The sequence below is a fragment of the Anomaloglossus baeobatrachus genome, chromosome 3, assembly GCF_048569485.1.
Source record: "Anomaloglossus baeobatrachus isolate aAnoBae1 chromosome 3, aAnoBae1.hap1, whole genome shotgun sequence".
Classification (NCBI taxonomy): Eukaryota; Metazoa; Chordata; class Amphibia; order Anura; family Aromobatidae; genus Anomaloglossus; species Anomaloglossus baeobatrachus.
In genome coordinates this window covers 468,679,759-468,703,572 of record NC_134355.1, presented here as the reverse complement: position 1 = coordinate 468,703,572, position 23,814 = coordinate 468,679,759, and positions in this window count along the sequence as shown.

Sequence of the window (23,814 nt, the reverse complement as noted above, 5' to 3'; positions counted from 1 at the left end):
TTCCGAGAGGTATTTACAAGGTGCCTGAGAAGGTAATTAGCACCCAAAGCAGGCAGCAGGAAGTACTTTTGGTCACCTCCAATGAAGAATTTGTAATGAGCTGGAGGGCCTGATTTTCAATGGATGATTTGGCCAGAACAATAGCCCCAAACAGAACAGAGTAAAAGGCTTACAAATGGTAACCTTAGAGGCAGTGGGCTCCTTTCCCATCAGTTTAAATCAGTTTTCTAGTCGATAACATTTTAAACTTTTACATGACAAGCGGGTTTAGTGTAAGAGAAACTTAAGTGAATAATTCAAGGCGAGTATGCAGAACAATTTAGCTGGCATGGAGAAAGGGAATATCCATGAGTAATATTTCATAGACTGCATGTTTCAGTCCATGAGAGTTTTGCTGGCACGGTAAACATCTTGTCCATCAGCAAATGACATAACATTTGAGCTGGTAATAGACTGCATTATCACACATACTCCTTGCTTGCTGAATCATGTACAGAAGCAAGATAATCTGCCATGCAACATATTGTTTCCTAGGGAATTACATAATAGATTATTATTTCTCATGCACTTGTCCTCTATCGCTAGCTTTGATGGCCACATCTCTTGATTTACAAACACAAAGTTAAAAACATATCGTGAAAAAATAAAAATAAATAAGAATCACTTGCAAGATCTAAGAATCACAATCAGCAATTTGTAAATTTGCAAATATCTATGCAAAATTAATTTAGCGCTATACATGGCATTTTCAGCACCCTTTCTTCTGAGGCTTTGTTCCCACAATGAGTATTTGGTGAGTTTTTGATGTTTTACATTTTCTTCACCTATTAGGTAAATTATCATTGCGTTTTTTTACATTCATTATTTGTCGTTTTTGACCCTGCCATTTTTTTTTTAGCTCTTTTTGGAAGGTCCTGTTTTAAGCTAAGCTGCTTTTGTTTTTAACCCCTTCATCCCTGGGCGATTTTCCGCTTTACTTTTTTTTATTGCTACCCCTCTTCTGAGAGTTGTAACTTTTTTTATTTTTCTGTCAATCTTGCCATATGACAGCTTGTTTTTTGTGGAATGAGTTGTACTTTTAAATGAAACCATGAGTTTTACCATATAGTGTACTGGAAAGTGGCAACAAAAAAGAAAGCTCAGCAGTCTGATCGCTGATTCATTTCTGCTGATCAGAGCTGCAGAGCTCTGATCAGTAGAAATGCTGCATTCCTGTTACAGCCGCTGCTCTGCCAGCTGTAACAGGAACTATGTCAGGATAGGGACAGGAGTCATCACATGACTTGTCACTATCATGACAACTATCAGCTCCCTGTGATCGCGTCACGAGGCCTCCCATGGTGGTAGGAAAAGACATATTCCTTGCTGTGGCGATTTAAATCTCGCTGTCACATTTTGAAAGCGCGATATAAGGGGTTAATAGGCACAGATGTATTGCGGATTCAGCTGTGCCTGTGTGGCACACATGTCTGCTGTTCAAATCAGCAGACATGTGCAAGGATTGCTGCTGGGTCACTGCAGTAGTCGGCGGTGATCACCCCTTCATGACTTAGGACATACCGGTACGTCCTCCTTAGTCATGAAGGGGTTTAGGAATTTGTTGTTGACAAAACTTTATTGACAGACTCATTTTCAGATTACATGCATTTTTCTCTTCTTTGGAAAACCACTAAAAACTTATATAATTTTTTTTACCTCTGGATTTTACACATCTAATGCAATTCTATGGGGAAAAGTTGCAGATACAGCTCAGTGTATTCACTTGAGAAATTGACATGTTGCAGATTTTAAACACACACCGCAGGTGTTTTTATGCTACACATCAAATGACCCCACAGTGGATATGAGATTTCTATAAATCCCATCCACTTTGCTGGAACTTTAATGTATCCCCTACATCAAGACATCCTAAAATAATTATATCTTGGTTATCCTGATCACGCCAATTTTTTTAAAATCTGTATAGTATAGTATATATAGTATAGTGTCATACTATGTGGTACTAAACCTGCAACTCTTCTACACAGCTCAATTATTCTGAGATTATTTTTTTCGTGACACATTGTACTTTATGTTTGTGGTAAATTTAGGATGATATCATTTCTGTGTATTGACTATATGTCAGAAATTCCACAAACAAAGCCCCATCTTATCAACTGCATTTCTAGCGATATTCAAAACCGCATGAACCACACAATTTGTTGTGCAATTTCCCCAGAGTGATTCCATACTCCATATGTAGTCAAAATACAACTGTTTGGGTGCATGGCAAAGCTAGGACAGGGAAAAGAGCTGGTTTGCTTTTGAGGGGCAATTTTTGTTTTAGGCTATGTGCGCACTTTGCGTCGTCGTAGTTGCAGTTCAAAACGCATATTTTGGCAGAAATTGCTTTTGCCGAAGTTGCTTTTGACCATCAAAATGCGGTAAATACACGTGCGTATTTACCGCGTTTTAGCTGCGTTTTTAGCGCTTTTTACTTGCTTTTCATTACCTAAAGTCAGATGCGTTTTGAACACAAAGACACAACAAAATAAAGTTTTAACATACAAACACTATGAAAAAAGGGGGAAAAAAAGAAAAGACAAAATTATTTAAATCATAACCAAAATAGTTATATTTAATTAAAATATAGCGGTTTTCTACTATTTTTGCCAAAAATAACAATTAAATAATTTTCTTTATTTTAATTGTCGGACTTTATGTGTGTGTAAAGGGACATATTATTCCATTATTTTGATGTCAGGAAAGCATGCGTTTTGGTATTCCAAAACGCATTGTTTCTGCAGCTAAAAAGCATGTAAAACGCAGGAATTTTGATGTTGGGTGCTTTTTGCTACTTCTCATTGACTTCAATGTTAACCAAACGCAACCAAAATGGCAAAAACAATTGACATGCTGCTTTTCTGAACGCAAGGTTTTTGCCCAAAATTATGCAAATTTTCCGATGCGTTTAGAAATGCAAAGTGCGGACAAGAATTCAAGAATTTCCATTGACTTTAATGGAAAATCGAAACGCATGCTTTTTGGCATGAAAACGCTGCAGTTCAAAACGGACCTAAAAAGCAGCTGAAAAGCAGGTGGAAACGGAAAGTGAGCACATAGCCTTAAAGTACATTGCATGTGCCATGTCACATATATAATTCATAAATGTTAATATAGAAGTAGCCAGTTCACCAATTGTGGTTTGGATTTGACAGAAACACGGAAGCCGTTCTGACAGATGGGAGCAAACCGGTGTAGATAAAAAAGGGGGGTCCAGCTTCAGAGTTGGATAAAAGTTGAGGACTTTATTGAAAAACATTAAAATCGATAAATATACGTTCCATGTCGAGGTAATTGAGATGAAAACAATTAATTCATGTCAGTAGATGCGTTTTCGACGCACTTTGGCATCCTTTGTCAAATAATTTGTCAATAAACACCTAATAAGCCATGAGACTAAATCTGCAGGTGCAAAAAAAGTCATGTGATTTGTGGGAAGGTTAAATAAAATAAGTATTAAGCAAAATAATTAAGAAGAATGATGAAACCAGTAAGGAGGGCACCGTAACTATCATATATAATGATATTTAATATTGGAACATCACATCACTTCTTTACACATATTTAAACCCGCCGGGACACAAGTCCTCAGGTGGTAGATCCAAAAAGCTTCCCTCGTCAACAAACATCTCATATGGCCACCTCCTCTGTTTGATTTATTAACCCTTTCAATGGCATAAACATCGAATACAGATGAATAATGCTTGTGTTGGGCTGATAATGAAATGTTTTGAAGCATGGAAAATGGATTTGTGAGTTTTAGTAGTGCTAATTATTATTATCAATTATGTGCTCCGAAACTTGTTTTTTCAATTTACGGGTAGTACATCCCACATATATAACAATTTACATAAAATAAAATTTAGAACATAAACTTCATTTTCAGTGTTTCAATTTATACAGCACTTAATTGTATTCTCCACTGTATGATCATGATTGGAAAAGACTGGTTACATTTGCATATGTACAAGTATAGCGACGATGCACGACACACCTGTAAAAACCTTTGCATTATAACCATGTTCTATATTCGGTGTGGGATGAAAAAAATGAAGCAGACACAATGTTGCCAATAGTTGTGGCTCTTGGTAATGATCGATCCTCATACAAAATGGGAAGGAATTTACTCATGAGGTTTTTAATGTGATTGAACTGAGGGTTATAATAACATAATGATAGTACAGGTTTGATGTTTTTCTTTGAAGTGACTGGTCTGTGTTTGTTTTTTTACAAAATCAATTCTATTTTTGTTGTTAACTACCGTATTTTTCGTTTTATAAGACGCACCTTATTATAAGACGTACCCCAAATTAGAGATAAAAAAAGGTAAAAAAAAAAAAGGGGGTCCATCTTATACTCCAGTGTTGTCTTACCGGAAGGGGGCAGCAGCGGTGGTGGTGCGGGGTCACAGGAGGCAGAGTTTGTGCTGGCAGCGGTGGCGGATCAGTGGTGGCAGCAGCAGGTCAATGGTGGCAGCTGCGAGTCAGTGGTGGCAACGGGTTAGTGGTGGAGCAGGCTGGTGCGGCGAGTGTCCCAGTCTGTCTGCGGTCCCGGCTTCAAATGATGGTGCCTGAAGTGGCACGTGCACAGATGGAGCTCTCATCCAAGAGTTCCTTCTGTGGACGCGCTAACTACCAGAGCAGTGTGTGCGCAGAAAGAGCTCTTGTCCAAGTGCTCCATCTGTGCACACGCTGACTCCCGACGCCATCATTTGAAGCCGGGACAGACTGGGACACCCACAGCACAGTCACCGCAGTCCGCACAGCCACCCACCCGCCCTCCCGCACAGAGAGACAGCCGGCTGCCGGGACAGAGAGGCAGCTGGCCGCTAGCACCAGGCACCCAGTCACCTGCACGCACCGATAGGCACCCGGCCGTCCGCATGCACCTGGCCGCCCGCACACAGAGCAGCACAGACAGCCCCCCGGAAAGCTAGATTTGGATTTTAAGACGCACCCCTCATTTTCTTCCCAAATTTAAGGGAGGAAAAGTGCATCTTATAATCCGAAAAATACTGTAATTTTCCTGCTCCATCAAAAATCCATTTCAGATAGCTACCATTTCTTATTCTTCTAAATGAATTAGAAAGTTCCTTATCCAAAATGTCAGTTTGATTGCTATTTCTTTTAATTCTAGTAAGTTCTGATACAATGATTGATTGAATGACATTGTTCGGATGGCTGCTTTGTGCATACAGTATGGCATTACAAGTAATAGGGCTTGGGAGGAAAGGAGAGCTATTTAACTTCTTGGGTGCAGATTTGGGCACTCTGTGGGGCTTAGAGGAGAGGAGATCATTTTTATGTAAGAGGGCTGATTTTCCCAGTTTTTGGGAAGTAGACGCCTTGATAACTTTCCAAATCCTTTATGCTACCAGTAATGTGGAAACCGCCTATATTTCCATTGATAATGCACTTGAATGCTGGCTTCCTTTTATGGGTTGAGTTAAAATTTTAATTAATAGCATTTTGGAGTACAACAGATTTTGGATAATTTTTAAGGCTCAGTTCACATGTATCCTGTGCTATACCCTGAGCATTTACATCAAGGTTTCCATCTAAATTTTTAAAAAAATAATTTTCCGTGGCAGAACCATTTACTATTATGAGGCATTGCTCCAAATTCAGTATAGCCTCTATTCTGGTGGTTTTCATGTTTTTAGAGGTGTACAAAAGTATTTAATAGGGCAGTGCCGATGGCTGATTTTTTACATCGACAGAATCTGTGTGTAAAAAATATCACAGCACTGATTTTTGCTAATAAATTGTAAGTTTCTAACATAGGAAACGGTAAATGGTCCTGTAAATTATTATGAGCTGCCAGTTGCTGTAAAAAAAAATTAACACATGGGTGACAAGTGAGAAAAAAATTGTCCACTTTTCTGGATGAAAATTTTACCCTTTTTTAACATGCTTGTGTTACCCTATCCCAAGGCAGTATCTCACCCTCACAACCATCTAAATGCCCTAATTGTTATGAATCATGCCATTTAGAGGGTTATATAAAAGGGGCATCAGTACTGGCTCTTATAGCGGCAGCTCACCTTACAGTTTTGCTAAGCTTGCAGCTGTTATTGAGCAAGGAAAGCACCTATGCTCGCATAATCCCCATTACATACCTATGCATCATAATGCAAGAACACCTCCCTATCATGATGTACATGTACGTGAAATGTTGGTAAGAGATTAAAGAGTGCTTCAACTAAAAATTGCTATTTAAGGGGGTTTTTAGGCCATATTTAATCATCTCTCTTATTTTTGAAGAATCAGTGCCTTCCAATGACATATTTTACATTGCACAAAGAGTAGAGGTGGATTTACAGACCAGACCTCTGAGGCAGTTTATACAGTTAGGTCCATATATATTCGGACACTGACACAAATTTTATTTTATTTACCTGTTTACTGAAACATATTCCAGTTATAGTTATATAATAGACATGAACGTAAAGTCTTTCAGCTTTCATTTGAGGGTATCCACATTAAAATTTGATGAAGGGTTTAGGAGTAGTGATGAGCGAGTATGCTTGTTACTACTCGGTACTCGCACGAGTATCACTGTACTCGGGCTACTCGGCGGGTACCGAGTAATTTTGCAATACTCGTGCTTTACTCGTGGTCTTCATCCCTGCATGTTGGCGCTCTTTTGAGAGCCAGCCCTCATGCAGGGATTGGCTGGCAGACCACTGCAATGCCACAGCCCTGTTAGTTGTGGAATTGCAGTGATTGGCCGGCCCGCACAGCGTGACCGAGTCTTTATACCGGCGGGCGCGCTGTGCTCTGTACACAGCCATCTCATATTCCCTGCTTTCCACGCCCACAGGCGCCTATGATTGGTTGCAGTGAGACACGCTCCCACACTGAGTGACAGCTGTCTCACTGCACCCAATCACAGCAGCCGGTGTGTGTGTGTATACTGTGCAGTGAAATAAATAATTAAATAATTAAAAAAACGGCGTGCGGTCCCCCCAATTTTAATACCAGCCAGATAAAGCCATACGGCTGAAGGCTGGTATTCTCAGGATGGGGAGCTCCACGTTATGGGGAGCCCCCCACCCTAACAATATCAGTCAGCAGCTGCCCAGAATTGCCGCATACATTATATGCGACAGTTCTGGGGCTGTACCCGGCTCTTCCCGATTTACCCTAGTGCGTTGGCAAATCGGGGTAATAAGGAGTTAATGGCAGCCCATAGCTGCCACTAAATCCTAGATTAATCATGTCAGGCGTCTCCCCGAGATTCCTTCCATGATTAATCTGTAAATTACAGTTAAAAAACACACACACCCGAAAAATCCTTTATTAGAAATAAAAAACACTAACAAAGTCCCTTATTACCAATTTATTAACCCCGACAAACCCTCCATGTCCGGCGTACTCCACGGACTCCGGCGTCGCGTCCAGCTCTGCTGCATGGAAGTGACAGGAGCTGCAGAAGACACCGCCGCTCCGGTCACCTCCACGCAGCTAATGAAGGGAATAGCGCGATCAGCTGCTGTCAGTCAGGTAACTCCCGGCCACCGCTGGATCCAGCGGTGGCCGCGATTAACCTCAGTGACAGCGCAGCTGATTGCTATACTCACCTCAGTTGCTGCATGGAGCTGACCGGAGCGGCGGTGAGTAGCGCGATCAGCTGAGCTGTCACTGAGGTTACCCGCGGCCACCGCTGCATCCACCGCTGGATCCAGGTAACCTCAGTGACAGCTCAGCTGATCGCTATACTCATCTCATTAGCTGCGTGGAGGTGACCGGAGCGGCGGTGTATTCTGCAGCTCCTGTCACTTCCATGCAGCAGAGCTGGACGCGACGCTGGAGGACTGTGGAGTACGCTGGACATGGAGGGTTTGTCGGGGTTAATAAATTGGTAATGAGGGACTTTGTTTGTGTTTTTTATTTCTAATAAAGGATTTTTCGGGTGTGTGTGTTTTTTAACTGTAATTTACAGATTAATCATGGAAGGAATCTCGGGGAGACACCTGACATGATTAATCTAGGATTTAGTGGCAGCTATGGGCTGCCATTAACTCCTTATTACCCCGATTTGCCAACGCACCAGGGTAAATCGGGAAGAGCCGGGTACAGCCCCAGAACTGTCGCATCTAATGTATGCGGCAATTCTGGGCAGCTGCTGACTGATATTGTTAGGGTGGGGGGCTCCCCATAACGTGGAGCTCCCCATCCTGAGAATACCAGCCTTCAGCCGTATGGCTTTATCTGGCTGGTATTAAAATTGGGGGGACCGCACGCCGTTTTTTTAATTATTTAATTATTTATTTCACTGCACAGTATACACACACACACCGGCTGCTGTGATTGGGTGCAGTGAGACAGCTGTCACTCAGTGTGGGAGCGTGTCTCACTGCAACCAATCATAGGCGCCGAAAAGCAGGAAAGCAGGGAATACGAGATTGATTAATGAGCGGCCGGCTTTTTCAAAAGAGGAAAAGCCACCGGAGTTTGAACAGCCGTGCAGCGCCGCGCCGGTGATCGGGGAACGGTAAGTAAGAGAGAGGGGGGGGGAACTGACCGACAGACTGTGAGAGGGGGACAGACAAGACAGAGCGAGACCGACTGACGGGAGATAGAATGAAAAAAAAAATGACCGACATCGTTAGTAAAAAGCACAAAACGTGCGTTTTGGACATCGGAGTGCCACACAAGGTTTTCACGTAAAATCTTTCATGTATTAATCTCAAAAAGTAACATACACCAGCTCTATCTCACTATTGGGTATGTGCGCTTAACATTTCCGCCATGAAAATTCATTTTGGTGTCATTTTGGAAGGTTTTCTGGTGAGTCCGTAAAAATGGCGTAAAACTCGGACAAAATTGTTCACAGCTGTGACTTTTGAGTGATAAATGCTTCAAGGGGTCTTCCCCATGCTGATGCCATGTCATTTGAGCACTCTTCTGAGACTTTTGTGACATTTTTAGGGTTTCTACATGCTGCCGGGGGGTCATTTCACAAAAATACTCGGGTCTCCCATAGGATAACATTGGGCTCGGTGCTCGGGCCGAGTACACGAGTATCTTGGGAGGCTCGGCCCGAGCTTCGAGCACCCGAGCTTTTTAGTACTCGCTCATCACTATTTAGGAGTTTCAGCTCCTTTACATGTGCCACCTAGTTTTTAAAGGGCCCAAAAATAATTGCACAATTGACTCAAAGGCTGTTTCATGGGCCGTGTGGGCAATTCCTTTGTTATTTCATTCTCAAGCACATAAAAGGCCTGTAGTTGATTTGAGGTGTGGTTCTTGGATTTTGATGTTTTTGCTGAGAAGTAAACATGCGGTCAAAGGAGCTCTCCATGCAGGTGAAACAAGCCATCCTTCATCTGCGTACACAGAAAAAAAACATCTGAGAAATTGCTACAATATTAGGAGAGGCTAAATCTACAGTTTGGTACATCCTGATAAAGAAAAAGAGCACTGGTGACCTCAATAATGCAAAGAGACCAGAACGCCCATGGAAAACAATAGTGGTGGATGATCGCAGAATAATTATCATGGTGATGAGAAACCTTTTCACAACTTTCAATCAAGTGAACGACACTCTTCAGGATGTAAGCGTATAAATATCTAAATCTGCCATAAAGAGAAGACTGCATGAAAGAAAATACTGAGGGTTCACTGCACAGTGCAAGCCACTGATAGGCCTCCTCAAGAATAAGAAGGCTAGATTGGACTTTGCTAAAAAAAAAAATCTTAAAAAAAACAGCACAGTTCTGGAAAAACATTCTTTGGACAGATGCAACCAAGATCAACCTCTACCAGAATGAAGGAAAGAAAAAAGTATGTCGAAGTCATGGTATAGCTCATGATCCAAAGCATACCACATCATCTGTAAAACACGGTGGAGGCAGTGTGATTGCCGGGCATGCATGGCTGTGAGTGGCACTGGGTCCCTAGTGTTTATTGATGTTGTGACACAGGTCAGAAGCAGCTGGATTAATCTGGGGTCTTCAGAGACATACTGTGTGCTCAAATCCAGCCAAATCCAGCCAAACTGATTGGTCGGCATTTCATAATACAGATGGACAATGCCCCAAAACATAAAGTCAAACCAACCCAGGAGTTTGTTAAAGCAAAGAAGTGGAATATTCTTGAACGACCAAGTCAGTCACCTGATCTCAACCCAATAGAGCTGCATTTCACTTGTTATAAACTAAACTTCAGACAGAAAAGCTCATAAACAAACAGCAACTGAAAACCACCATCTTTGCAAGGTCCCGGCAGAACTAGAAATCAGGAGAAATCATCAATGCTGCTGATGCTGGAAGCTGTAATGTCTCCAAATGTCCTACAGGAAGTCTTTGATTCTTTTGAGTGGAGGTGATTGAAGTGACTCACCAATTCACCCTCCCTCACTTCTGTGGCCTTCCAGATAGCATCACCACCCTGGCAACCTCCACCACCAGCTCCATTCACACAAAAGCAATGTGCGGATGACACTTCTGGATTCTTCCTGACTTTGCTGACATCACGATTCCCTTCAGGTTTTGTGACAAGTCTGCACTCAAAAAAGCATCAAAAAATGCTATAAAAAGGCAAAGTCTGCACACAGCCTTAGACTCAAATCTAATAGTTCCCGTATCTGGGTTACAACAAGGTACAAGAATATAATTTAGATCAGGTCAGATCCAGGGGTCGTGGATACTATACATTGGGTGGACTGTAGTGCTGAATAATGGCAGCCACTAGGGTCTCAGTAGGCTTATCTTCAGTACACAAGGATACAAGCACAAATTCAGGGGTTTCTAGGTATATGGCAAATATATTATAGCAACACATGATGACATTGGGGGGAACTGATGACATTGGGGGAACTGCAACAATGTAGAGTCAGTATGGGTAAATGTACATGGGGAGGAGAATAATGGAAAAATGCTAATTGGAGTTTGCTATAAGCCTCCTAACATACTTGAACAAATAGAGGGTGAAATGTTGGAACAAATTGAAAAGGCAGCTAATAATAATAATCGGGTTCTTATTATGGGGGATTTCAACTATCCAGACATACAGTGGGACATAGAATCTTCTGGTTGTGCTAAAAGCTGTAAATTCTTATCTACCATTCAAGACCATTTCCTCTCTCAGATGGTAGATGAACCGACGAGGGGAGATCATTTGCTAGATTTGGTCCTGTCAAATAGACCAGATACAATTTCAGATCTACAGGTCCGGGAGCACTTGGGCACCAGCGATCATAATATGGTAAGCTTCAACATAATATTCAATAGAACATTTCAAAGGGGAAATGCTAAAACCTGGAATTTTAGGAAAGCTGATTTCAACAAATTAAGGGAAGAGCTTAAATGTGTAGATTGAGACAAAGTCATGGTAACTGGAGATACTGAACATAAATGGGGAAAGTTTAAGGATATATTGCTAGAGTCCTGTAAAAAACTTATACCCTCTGGTAATAAAACGTCCCGGAATAAAAAGAAACCACTATGGATAAATAAGACTGTTCAAAGTATAATAAAACAAAAACAAAGGGCGTTTAAAATCTTGAAGGCTGAGAATACAGAAATAGCATTGCAGGAGTATAAAGATATCAATAGGCAATGCAAAAAAGAAATCAAACAAGCAAAACTAGCTACTGAAACAAAAATCGCCAATTACATTAAAATAAATCCCAAAATCTTTTATAAATACATTAATGCCAAAAGGAAAACAAAGGATAGTATTGGCCCCTTAAAATATAATAACAACTTAGTTTTAGAGGACAAACAAAAGACTGAGATATTAAATAGGCATTTCTCATCTGTGTTCACCAAGGAACTGACTGTACCAGGCATCCTTCAACAAGTGAAAAATCAAAGTTCACCACCCGATATAATTAATTTAACACAAGAAGAAGTACGCCTACGTCTGAGTAAATTAAACATTGACAAATCCCCAGGGCCAGATGGCATTCATCCACGAATATTGAGGGAAATGAGCTCCGTAATTGACAGACCGCTGTATCTCATCTTTTTAGACTCGCTTGTAGCAGGGTTGGTGCCTCAGGATTGGAGGATTGCTGATGTGGTACCGATATTTAAGAAAGGTAAGAGGGTAGATCCAGGCAACTACCGTCCAGTAAGCCTGACATCAGTAGTATGCAAAGTTTTTGAGGGCATTTTAAGGGATGACATGCAAAAATATGTTGCAGAAAATAATATAATAACTGACAGACAGCATGGATTCATGAAAGATAAGTCGTGTCTAACCAACCTGTTGAGGTTCTATGAGGGGGTAAGTGCAAACCTGGATATTGGTAATGCAGCTGATGTGATTTATTTGGACTTTGCAAAGGCATTTGATACTGTACCACATAATAGGCTTATACTAAAGCTCCAGAAGCAAGGACTGGGGGAAACTATATGCAACTGGGTAAGGAATTGGCTAAAAGATAGGAAACAAAGAGTAGTCATAAATGAAACATTCTCTAAATGGGCCATAGTCAGCAGTGGGGTGCCGCAGGGATCTGTGCTAGGACCAATTCTTTTTAATCTCTTTATTAATGACCTTGTGGATGGGATTGATAGTAAAGTGTCAGTCTTTGCTGATGACACCAAACTATGTAGGATATTAAAAACTGACCTTGATAGTATAATATTACAAAAAGATCTGGATAAGATGTCAGAATGGGCAGATACTTGGCAAATGAGTTTTAATGTTGATAAATGTAAAGTAATGCACCTAGGACGGAGTAATCCTATAACTGCGTATACATTAAATGGAAGTAAACTCGGGACTACAGAACAGGAGAAGGACTTGGGTATTCTCATTACAAATAAGCTGAGCAGCAGCACTCAATGTCAAGCAGCAGCTGCAAAAGCAAACAAGATTCTAGGGTGTATAAAAAGAGAGATTAGATCCCGTGATCCCAACATATTGTTACCCCTCTATAAATCACTTGTAAGGCCACATCTGGAATATGGGATCCAGTTTTGGACTCCACATTTTAAAAAGGACATTCAGAAGTTAGAGTCAGTTCAAAGGCAGGCAACTAGACTATTACAAGGAATGGAAGGCCTCCCATATGATGACAGGTTGAAAAAGTTAGATATGTTTAGCTTAGAAAAAAGACGTCTCAAAGGAGATCTCATTTATATGTATAAATACATGTGTGGTCAATATAAAGGACTGGCACATGACTTATTTCTTCCGAAGACAATACTAAGGACCAGGGGGCACTCACTGCGAGTGGAAGAAAAGCGATTCCGACAGCTAAATAGGAAAGGGTTCTTTACAGTTAGAGCAGTCAGACTGTGGAATGCCCTACCACAAGAGGTAGTAATGGCAGAAACTATAACAGCTTTCAAAAAAGGACTGGATGATTTCCTCAGTACACAAAACATTGTTGGTTATAAATGACTTAGTGACTAAATGTAGAACTGGTGGAGGAAGGTTGAACTAAATGAACCTAGGTCTTTTTTCAACCTTAGTAACTATGTAACTATGTAACACATGATCCACATGTTCTCACCAAAAAGTGGTAAAGGATAGCATCCCATGTAACAATAGCTTCACTTGTATCCAATCAAGAATACCATTGATGCAAAACATCCATAAAACAATTTTTACTAATCAGCAACATATAAAACATCACACTTGGCATTATAGGGCAAGCATAAATGCAAAACTACACCCTCCATGAATTGGGGAGGGGCAGGTGGAGAAGCATGATCAGGTACTAACACAATTGCTCCGTGACAGTACACAATTAGATAAAGAGTAGATTGTGCATCACAGAACATCACTGCCAGTTAGGGCTAATGTATAGTGCACTTATAGCCATCTACCCAAATCGCTGTATAGCCTGGTGTATGATTTAACACCCCATGTCCTCAGAACCAAAGTTACCCTTTCAGTGCAGTAGTTTGCTATAGCTCACCACCACTATATCCCCATTCAGTATAGTAAATTTCTATGACACACTAGCATTAGATGCGCTCCATGTGTCCATGCTGCAGAGGAGCATAAATACCCCTTTTTGGCATCGATGTTCAATAGCGCATCCACCCATATTAAACATAGTTAAATAGGAAGTAACTTGTGCGCCGTAAGGTATCGCCGCCAAGTGTGGCAAGTATATAATACATTTTTAGCCACCCAGACGTATTAGTGTGTAATATGGTGTATGATTTCACACCCCATGTCCTTAGATGTCATAAATGCCCATTCAGTGCAGTAATTTATTATAGCACATCAACATTAGACACCCATTAAACATAGTAGATTTCTATGGCACACTAATATTAGATGCACTTCATGCGTCCATATTGCAGGGGAGTATATCAACCCAATGCTTAATTTAAGTCCAGGAATCACCAGGTAGAATTGTTTAATCTATGGCCTGTAGGCACACTCCCCATGCAACAAAAAGCATGCTCAAGTACATCTAAAGTTTGCTCAACAACATTTTGACAAGCCTTTGGATGCTGTAATACACATCACACTTTGCGGACTTTTACATCATACCAACAGTGATGCTTGAAGGTGAGAACATCATGGTGTGGAGCTGTCTTTCAGTATACAGCACTGGCAAAATTCATGTTTCAATGAAGGATGAATGGACAAATGTACCAAAATATTCTTGAGAAAAATATGCTGCCATCTACCAGAATGACGAAGATGAAACAAGGGTGGAGATGTCAGCAAGACAATGATACGAAACACACACGGTAGCCAGTTGATATTAGAAAAAGAAAAAAAAGCTGCTAAAATGGTCCAGCCAATCACCAGACCTGAATCCAGTAGAAAATTTATGAAAGGAACTAAAGCTCACACTTCATAGAAGGCGCCCAAGGAACCATCAGGATTTGAACAGTGTTTGTGGGGACAAATGGGCCAAAATTAAACCTGTGCAATGCATGCAACTAGTTTCTCCATGCAAGAGGCATCTTGAAGCTGTCATCACCAACAAAGGCTGTTGTAGGAAGTAATAAACACATTTCAGTAAATGCATTCAATACTGTTTCCCAGTATAACCTCTCATTATACTAGAAAAAAATAGGTTTAAGTCAGCTCACCAGTCCTATTAGAAGAGTAGCCGTCACGGATTCAGTGAGACTCCAGCACAAGTAATATAAGGAAAAATTCTCCAGCGTCCGCTCTTCTAAAATCAATTTTATTCCAAATTTGTTTTAAAAAGATGTACAATCACTGGTACATGAAGGATAAAAACAAATTCTTGACACAATCATCCCTGGGATGCCTGAAGTCTGTGTGTACATGAATTTGTTTTTATCCTTCATGTACCAGTGATTGTACATCTTTTTAAAACAAATTTGGAATAAAATTGATTTTAGAAGAGCGGACGCTGGAGAATTTTTCCTTATATTCTCATTATACTGTAACACTACATTGTTTTCTATGGTTTGATCTCTTTGCCTGTGTAGATTGGATGGGTTGTTACTATCATCTAGTGAGAAATTCATGTTAAAAGCACTTTTAGAAATATATTGACATGGTCAATACATGTAGAGAGGACTGAGAATAAGAGGAACAGTGCCAGAAAGAATAAAACAGACAACAGGTATTTAAACCATGCACTATGCATTTCATTTTATTGTGAGGTGTAAAGTCACTGTAAGGCACAGATATAATATTTTGAAATATAAGATACAGTCTCTAAGTAAGACTCCTTTCAAAGTAGGTGCTTGATGAACTTGATGAAATTTTTTTCAGCCTTACTATGCAATTATAGACAGTGTTCTTTAGAGTGAAAGTTGACAAAATAATACCCGAGTATTAAAATTACATGGTACACTATAATCGGGCTCTTCTCTTAAACCTAAATTTGTGGTGTTCTCCTGACCTTGGTGCTCTGTACAGTTTACAAATGAATCTGAGCCAAGAAAGAACCAAGCCTGTGAAAATATTCTGTGAACACTTCCTTGTTGTCATAGTGATGTTGTATTTCACAGTTGGGATTTATTCATATACATTCAACTTTAAAGATTCGGATTAGCTGTTGACTGGCATTGCTGAGTTAGATCATTTATTTGGCACTCAATGTAATGAGTATTTGGCTGGGTCTATTAAGAGGTCAATATAGCAGGTGAGGACAGCAAGTTTGCAGCTTTCAGCAGATCGCATTCAAATTAAGAGTTGGGTGGAATCTCAAGATCAACCATAGCAAGTGGTAAAGTTCATCCAGATGAATATGGTAAAACTGTTTAAGAACAAATATTTGCTCATGAGAGAAGAATCATTTCACCAAGAGATTTGTGGTTTGATGCTCTTCTTGGAGATGAGTCAATGGAGATAAGAATTTAGACATATTGCCATATCAATAGAAATTTGACTCACCGCTTTGATATTCTCAATGAATCAGCCTGAATTAATAAAGAAAAAAATGTTTAGATTTTTTTGGGGGTTGGCAAAAAAGATTTAATGATTTAATGAAAAATTATAATTAGTCATATTAAATATATAAATAAAAGTTACTCTTATTGAAGTGTGTTCTTTTACTTTAACTTTATTGGTTTTGTCCAATCCTTTCAAAAATATTTCGTTTCAGGGAGGGATTTAAAACAATAAAATGAGGCATATTTACCAGATCTAGCCCCTCATACATTCAGAGAGGACCACTTTGGACAAGTATGTCATGAAAATGAAATGACAAAGAAGGGGGGCGCAAATGGTGTCTTATCCGGTGGTACCAGAAAGATTTTTAAATGTGCACTAACCTGGTGCAGTTGTGTTAAATACACAACCACTATAACCACGTGTTGAGAAAGGCTGCTGCAGAACCCAGGAAGATGGCGTTGGAGGAGATGGAAGAAAAAGATCTTTCCAAGCTGCCAGAAGAAGATCACTAAAGATCAACGGGGATAAAGACATCGGATTTTATAGTTCTATGCATTTCGGAGCTGTACAACCCCTTCTTCAGAAACAAAAATCAAAAATGTACATTACCTTCTTCAGGAACAAAAATCAGTAATGTACAATACCCTTCTTCAGGAACAAAAATAATCAATAATGCATATTACCCTTCTTCAAGGATCAAAAATCAATAATGTACATTATTGATTTTTGTTCCTGAAGAAGGGATTTTACAGCTCCAAAACGTGTAGAACAATAAAATCCGATGTCTTAATCCCCATTGATCTTCAGTGATCTTCTTCTGGCATCGCAGATAGATCCTTTTCTTCCATCTGCTCCAACGCACTTTGGATAAGTAGTTATGACTTTCCATTTTTTGGTAATCTGAATGATATGAAGTAGTTAGTTGACTGTAATCTGACATCATTCGAGGCACTTTCAGTGACATTCAGCTCCAGGCACCAGAATGTTGACACAAATAACAGTCTTCGGCAGTCAGGTGACTCCAAAAAGTAGACATTATCATTTTCTGTCCGGGCATAGACCAATGAAATAATCAGAAGATCTACTGGGGAAGAGCTGGGGATTATTGTCTTAAAATCATCACTGACATTAGCAAGAGTTTTTGTACAGGTCAGAGAATCTCTTTATAAGATAGACAATATATCAATTTAGATATATAGCATACCGATGTCAGAACTTGTTTTCCTTAGGAGGTTTGGAGGTTTGATTTCCTTTGGAGGTTTGTTTTCTTTTAAAATCACGGACTTGTACTTGAAAAATAGCTTTAATGTCATTAATGAACCATATTATAGCTTCTGTCTGAGATCTGTTGATGGACCCCATTAAGTCTCAAGGCTACAACTAAAACATTACTGTTTGAGACTGAAAAACATATGAAAGCAGAAGTTCGGCAAAGTCAAAGTTTAAATATGTCACTTAGTGAAGAGGAATTTGTTCCTTATTATCAAGTGCTGTCACAGTAAAACTTTGATTGGAATTTGAGAAGTTGATGTAGTGAAAATGAAAAGTTAAATACATTTCATATGCCTAGATAAAAGAGGAGTTGGTATACACAATGCGTTACATGGTTACATACATTGTAAAGGACCAACTTACCATTCATCTACTTATTATTATTTTACAACGTCACCATTTTATTTTACATACTGCTTGAATACTTCATCTAAGGAATTACATTTTTGGTGAAATAACATAAATATGACATGAGTCAAGTTTAGAAGCATGTGATTAGTAAAGGGACCCTGGGTTCAAATGCTCCGAGAGATAACATCTACTAAGAAACTGCGTAGGTTTCCTCCAAGTACTCCATGTACCCACACTCAAATACATATACTGATATGGAATTTAGGTTTTGAGCCCCAATGAGGACACTGATGCCAATCTAGTATGGATTCCCTGCATATGGGTGTCATTGCATGTTTTCCCTGATAAGAGAAGAGCTGGCAGAATCATGGATGCCCCTCTTAAACTTTCTGCAGGGAAGATTTGAGGCCACAAGGAGATGATCTCAGAGAAAAGAGAGTAAAGAAGCTGATTCATTTGTGATCATTTGGTCGCCACAGAAGAGTCATTTCAGTTAATTTTAGCATATGATTATAAATATAGAAAAAAAAATGAAAAAAAAATGATAAAAATAGTATTTTTACGCTCTTTTCAGTTTTGTGAAGATAAAATAGAATTGGTCACTGACATCCGACTTCTTAAGGTCATTCAAAAATATATTTATACAGACTTATTAAAGAAACTGGTGAATATCACTCCTTGCTAGTCCCCAGTCTCTAGAGATTAAATGACTTGAACAGCTTGATAGATTAAAGTAGCATTTTTTTTACAATAATTCAAACTTTAAATGAAATGTATCTTCTTTAAAATAATAGAACGATCGGGAAAAAAACAAATAGTCATATAAATAACAGGGTAATGTTATAAATAGTTTAGAATGTATTTCAATAGAGAGATTCTCTGCACAAAGAATTTTAATTAAATAGATTTATAGTCAGCATAGCAAGGGTTAAATCAATTAAACCAATGCTATACGCAATGGGAACAATTTAAGAAAATTAATGAGAAGGTGATATCTTTACAAGATCACATTATGGATCCAAGATTGGTCTTCTTTCCCGCTGAATATTAATTCTGTATGACAAATCTGCCCCTTCTGATAACACATATCTGTCTCCTAAATGTTCATTTGTATTATTTCTCTACTTGTTTTGAGATTACTCGGAACAGTTTACATTAAAACCTTTAACTCATTGTGCCAAGAACTGCTACAAACAATCTCTGCAGCCTGTAATAAAGACCCTTTGTTTCTATTATAATGTAAAACGGCTGTTTAGAAACTAATTTAATCTAAACTGGACGATCACAATTTTGTAAACTACAGATAAAACCTTAATGTGATCATAATTAATTTTTAGCTATTTATTTATTCATTTATTTACCAGTTTTCCAAAAGATGAGTTTAGCGCTTATTAATACAGTTGTGGCTAAATACTCAAATTTGCAAGGCTTGACACATTTTGGACACTATCAGACAAGTCTATAAAAATATAAAATGTAAAATGTAAAATGTTAAGGTAATTTTTTTTTCTAGTAAGGGGCAACTTCTAAAAATGTTTAAAAAAATAGCAATGGTAAATCGGCTGGGTTATCTTGCTTGGGTTTGGTGACATTTTTGTTGTGCCAAATTCATCAAAATAGCGTATGTGATTCAAAGTTGTCTTTTTTCTGTTTCTAACTTTTTTCCTGATCCTTTAGCAGGAAAATCACACATTGTGAAAAAAAAATGCCTATCTATATCCACAACTACAAGTTACAGGCAACTATTACTACTAGAGTAAATTAATGTTAGGTGGATAGTGGGTACGCTATGTGATTGACACAGTATTAGTGTGATATTTTTTGAAAATCCCATTCATGTGCTTTGGAAAAAGTCTATGCAGATTCTACTTTGAAGTTGACTTGCATTACTGATTGTTAATCTGCAGTACGTCAATTTAATTTAGGTTGTGATTTTTTTTTTTCTCGAGAAATTTCTGCCTTTGCAATGCATAGGGTTGAATCTACTGGAAATCTGCAGCTAAATCTGTATGTAGTACATTCAAATCAGTAGCATAGCTATCAAGGGGCAGAGGGGGCGGTCACCCCAGGCCCTTGATCTGGAGGGGCCGACCTGGCATTAACCCTACCCAGGGCTGAATTAGCTACTATTAGAAAGCATGCTGCAGGGGCAGGAAGCTCTAATCAGCTCCTGCCAAGACTGAAGAAAATACCTGCTAGTCGTACGAGACATGCGATAATGTCATGCTCATGTGACTCTTGTGAGAGGAACCACAGAGTATTGCTGGCTGAAAGCAGCAGAAGGTAAAGGAGAAGCTGGAGGAGGAAAGATGGGGGTGAAGGGTGTGACAAAGGGGTGCAGGGTATGTGTCATATGGGAAGTGCAGACTCTGACAGGTGTGATGGGGTGCAGGGTATTTGAGAGAGAGAGATAAGGAGGGGTACAGGCTGTGTGGGATATGAAGGTGCAATGTGTGAGCTAGAGGAGTGTGAGGGTATGCAGGGTGTGAGCTAAAGAAGTGCAGGGTGTGAGATAGAGGGATGTGAGGGGATGGAGGGTGTGTGAGAGAGGGATGCAGGGTGTGACATAGAGGGGTGCAGGGTATGACATAGAGGGGTGCAGGATGTGATATAAATGGGTGCAGGTTGTGAGATACAGGGGTGCAGTGTGTGAGAGAGCACCAAAAAGGAGGTGAAGATGAGGGAGAAGGTAAGTTTTCCACCATGGAGCTGAAGATGTGTGGAACTTTTACTGTAGAGTGTGAGAGGGGGAAAAGGAGTGTTCACTTAGTATACAAAGTGAGGGCACAGCATGGAGGAAAAAGTATATGGAGGACAGCGTCTGGGCACATTATAGAGGCTGTTCGATGTGAAAAGAGGGCACAGTATGGAGAGGGGGCAGTGTGGGCTAGGGCACAGAAAATGTCAAGGTAATTGTTCATATCTCAGGTACATTGGTAGTTTGGACAGCGTATTGGCCAAGTTTCATAAGAGGGGATGGTTTGATGAATATTTTTCATACTCGTATATGAGGGAGACAGTGTGGAGGCCATGTATCATAAGGGGGACTCTGTGGGGGGGGTGTCAATTTTTGGATAGAGAGCATATTAGGGCAAATTTATTAAGGTACTCAGTATAAGGGTTATTTAGTGCATGGCATGGGAGGATATTTTTTATTTAGGCGTAACTATAATGACGCTGTTATTTTTAAGGGCATAAAAGAAGATGGAAGTCTGCAGAGATGGGTTGAGAATGTCCAAAGTCATTATGGCATCTGGACCAGATGAAGAAGAATGTGATGAAACAAGTTCATTCAGAAAAGAAGCCACCTATAAAGTACCTGGATATTAGGGTGTATTTATACTGGATAGTCGCCGCTTTAAACAACTGCTGGCCAGTTATATGAAGATCGGCAGTCGTTTAATGGCCTGTAACTGCAGACTTATGAATCCTCATAGCATGTATACAGCGTGCTTTCAGGGTTTTCCAGTGAGGGCAATGAGAGCAGCCATCATGTGACTACAAGTGTGCAATTCGCATACTTCTGGCCACATTTCAACTAGACGTGCATGGCTACGCTTAGTTCACTTGTATCATATGACAAACCTGGACAACCCCTTTAATATGCCCCTTCTTTGCACGTTATAACATTGTTGTCAGCAACACATGTTTATTGCAGGACTATCTGTTGCTCAGAGCTATGATATTTAAGCAGCAATCTTACTGTGTAACTTATTTCACTCAACAGACGAAGGTTTTTCTCGTGCATCTGGTGATTGGCAGTCTGTTTTATTTAAATGCACTATAAATGGTAAGTCTATGTTCACATAGTGCATCCACATTCATTGAGTGGCTTCTTCGGGAGCCCTGCATAACAGCATTCAAGAGTAGGTGCTGACGGGGCCAATGAACTGTAATGAACTGACAGAGTCAGACATTAATTTTGGCATTAAGACAATCAAGGAGGCATCTGACTTGCTCCAAATTTATTTTGCAACAGAACTACGAGCCCAAACATACAGCCAATGTCATTAAAGGAGTTGTCCAGACTGGTAACAAGAGTCTGCATTCGCTTTATGTAATTGCTGAATCATGACAGCTCGTTGTGTACATGCTATTATTTTTGTTAGATTTTTGTCACATTTTTTGGTGCAGTTTTGTTGTCAGAAAGTTCTGACTTTTGACTTCCCAGCAAAGTATATGAGAATTCAGATTTACTGTACACACATTGCAGTTTTTTGTCAGCATGTTCTATCTTTTTGCTTTTTCTACCTACATTTTCACTAGTGATGGGAGGATTCCCAGATCAATCGCCCGCCAACTTGGGATTGACGGGGGATTGATCCCCAGTATCTGGCCGGATGCCGGTCCCCAGAATCCGCCGCAAAGGGGGTAGGAGCAAACGCTTCATACTCACTGATCACCTTTGCAGCTGTCACACTGCTCCTGCGGCTGCTCATTCTTCTTTCGGGGCCGCACATTAGGCTCATACATATTCACTGCTTCCCCCACCCACCAATGTCTGTGATTGGTTGCAGTCAGACAGCGCCCCCAGCCTGTGTGACAGCCTGTCTGATACTTCCAATCACAGACCTGGTCTGCGGGTGTACAGTAAAAATAAATAAATAACTAAAAAAAACAGCATGCAGTCCTCCCCAATTTTGATAACCAGCCAAGATAAAGCCAGACAGCTGGGGGCTGGTATTCTCAGGCTGGGGAGAACCATGGTTCTTGGTAGCCTAAGTCTAAAAATATCAGCCTGCAGCCACCCAAGATTGTTGCATCCATTAAATGCGACACCCCCAGCACTTTACCCGCCTCTTACCAATTGCTCTGGTGCGGTGGCAATTGGGGTAATAAGGGGTTAATCTGGCTCACAGCTGACACTAAGCCCTAGATTAGTGATTGCAGGCATTTATGAGACCCCCATTACTAATCTGTAAGTGAAAAGAAATAAACTGTGAGGGAGTCATGTCCCCTCTCAAGAGATGATTTTAGAGATTCATCAACTGACCATCTTCTTAGGGGTACTTTGCACACTATGACATCGCAGGTGCGATGTCGGTGGGGTCAAATTGAAAGTGACGCACATCCGGCATCGCAGGCGACATCGTAGTGTGTAAAGCCTAGATGATACGATTAACGAGCGCAAAAGCGTCATAATCGTATCATCGGTGTAGCGTCGGCGTAATCCATAATTACGCTGATGCGATGGTCCGATGTTCCTCGCTCCAGCAGCAGCACACATTGCTGTGTGTGAAGCCGCAGGAGCAAGGAACGTCTCCTACTGGCGTCACCGCGGCTCCCATAGGATATGCGGAAGGGAGAAGGTGGGCGGGATGTTTACATCCTGCTCATCTCCGCCCCTCCGCTCCTATTGGCCGTCTGCCGTGTGACGTCGCAGTGACGCCGTAAGACACGCCCCCTTAATAAGGAGGCGGGTCGCCGGCCAGAGCGACGTCCCAGGACAGGTGCGTCCATGTGAAGTTGCTGTAGCGATAATGTTCGCTACGGCAGCTATCACAAGGATATCGCAGCTGCGACGGGGGCGGGGACTATCGCGCTCGGCATCGCAGCATCGGCTTGCGATGTCGCAGCGTGCAAAGTACCCCTTAGGTCATCTCCCTGTCGGGACAACCCAACAGCGATGCCAGGCTCTCTACCCTTTTTGTGCTGAATGGTAAAATCATACTTCTATAGAGACAAGCTCCACTACAGTAACTTACCATTGTTGCCAGCTACTGGTGCAGCCAGCTGAGAGGGTTGTGGTCTGTCACTATGCTGAAGCTGCATCCATACAGGTAAGGTTACAGTTTGGCAAGACACTACTTCTCCATAATGAAATATGCCACTTCCCTCCGTGCTTATC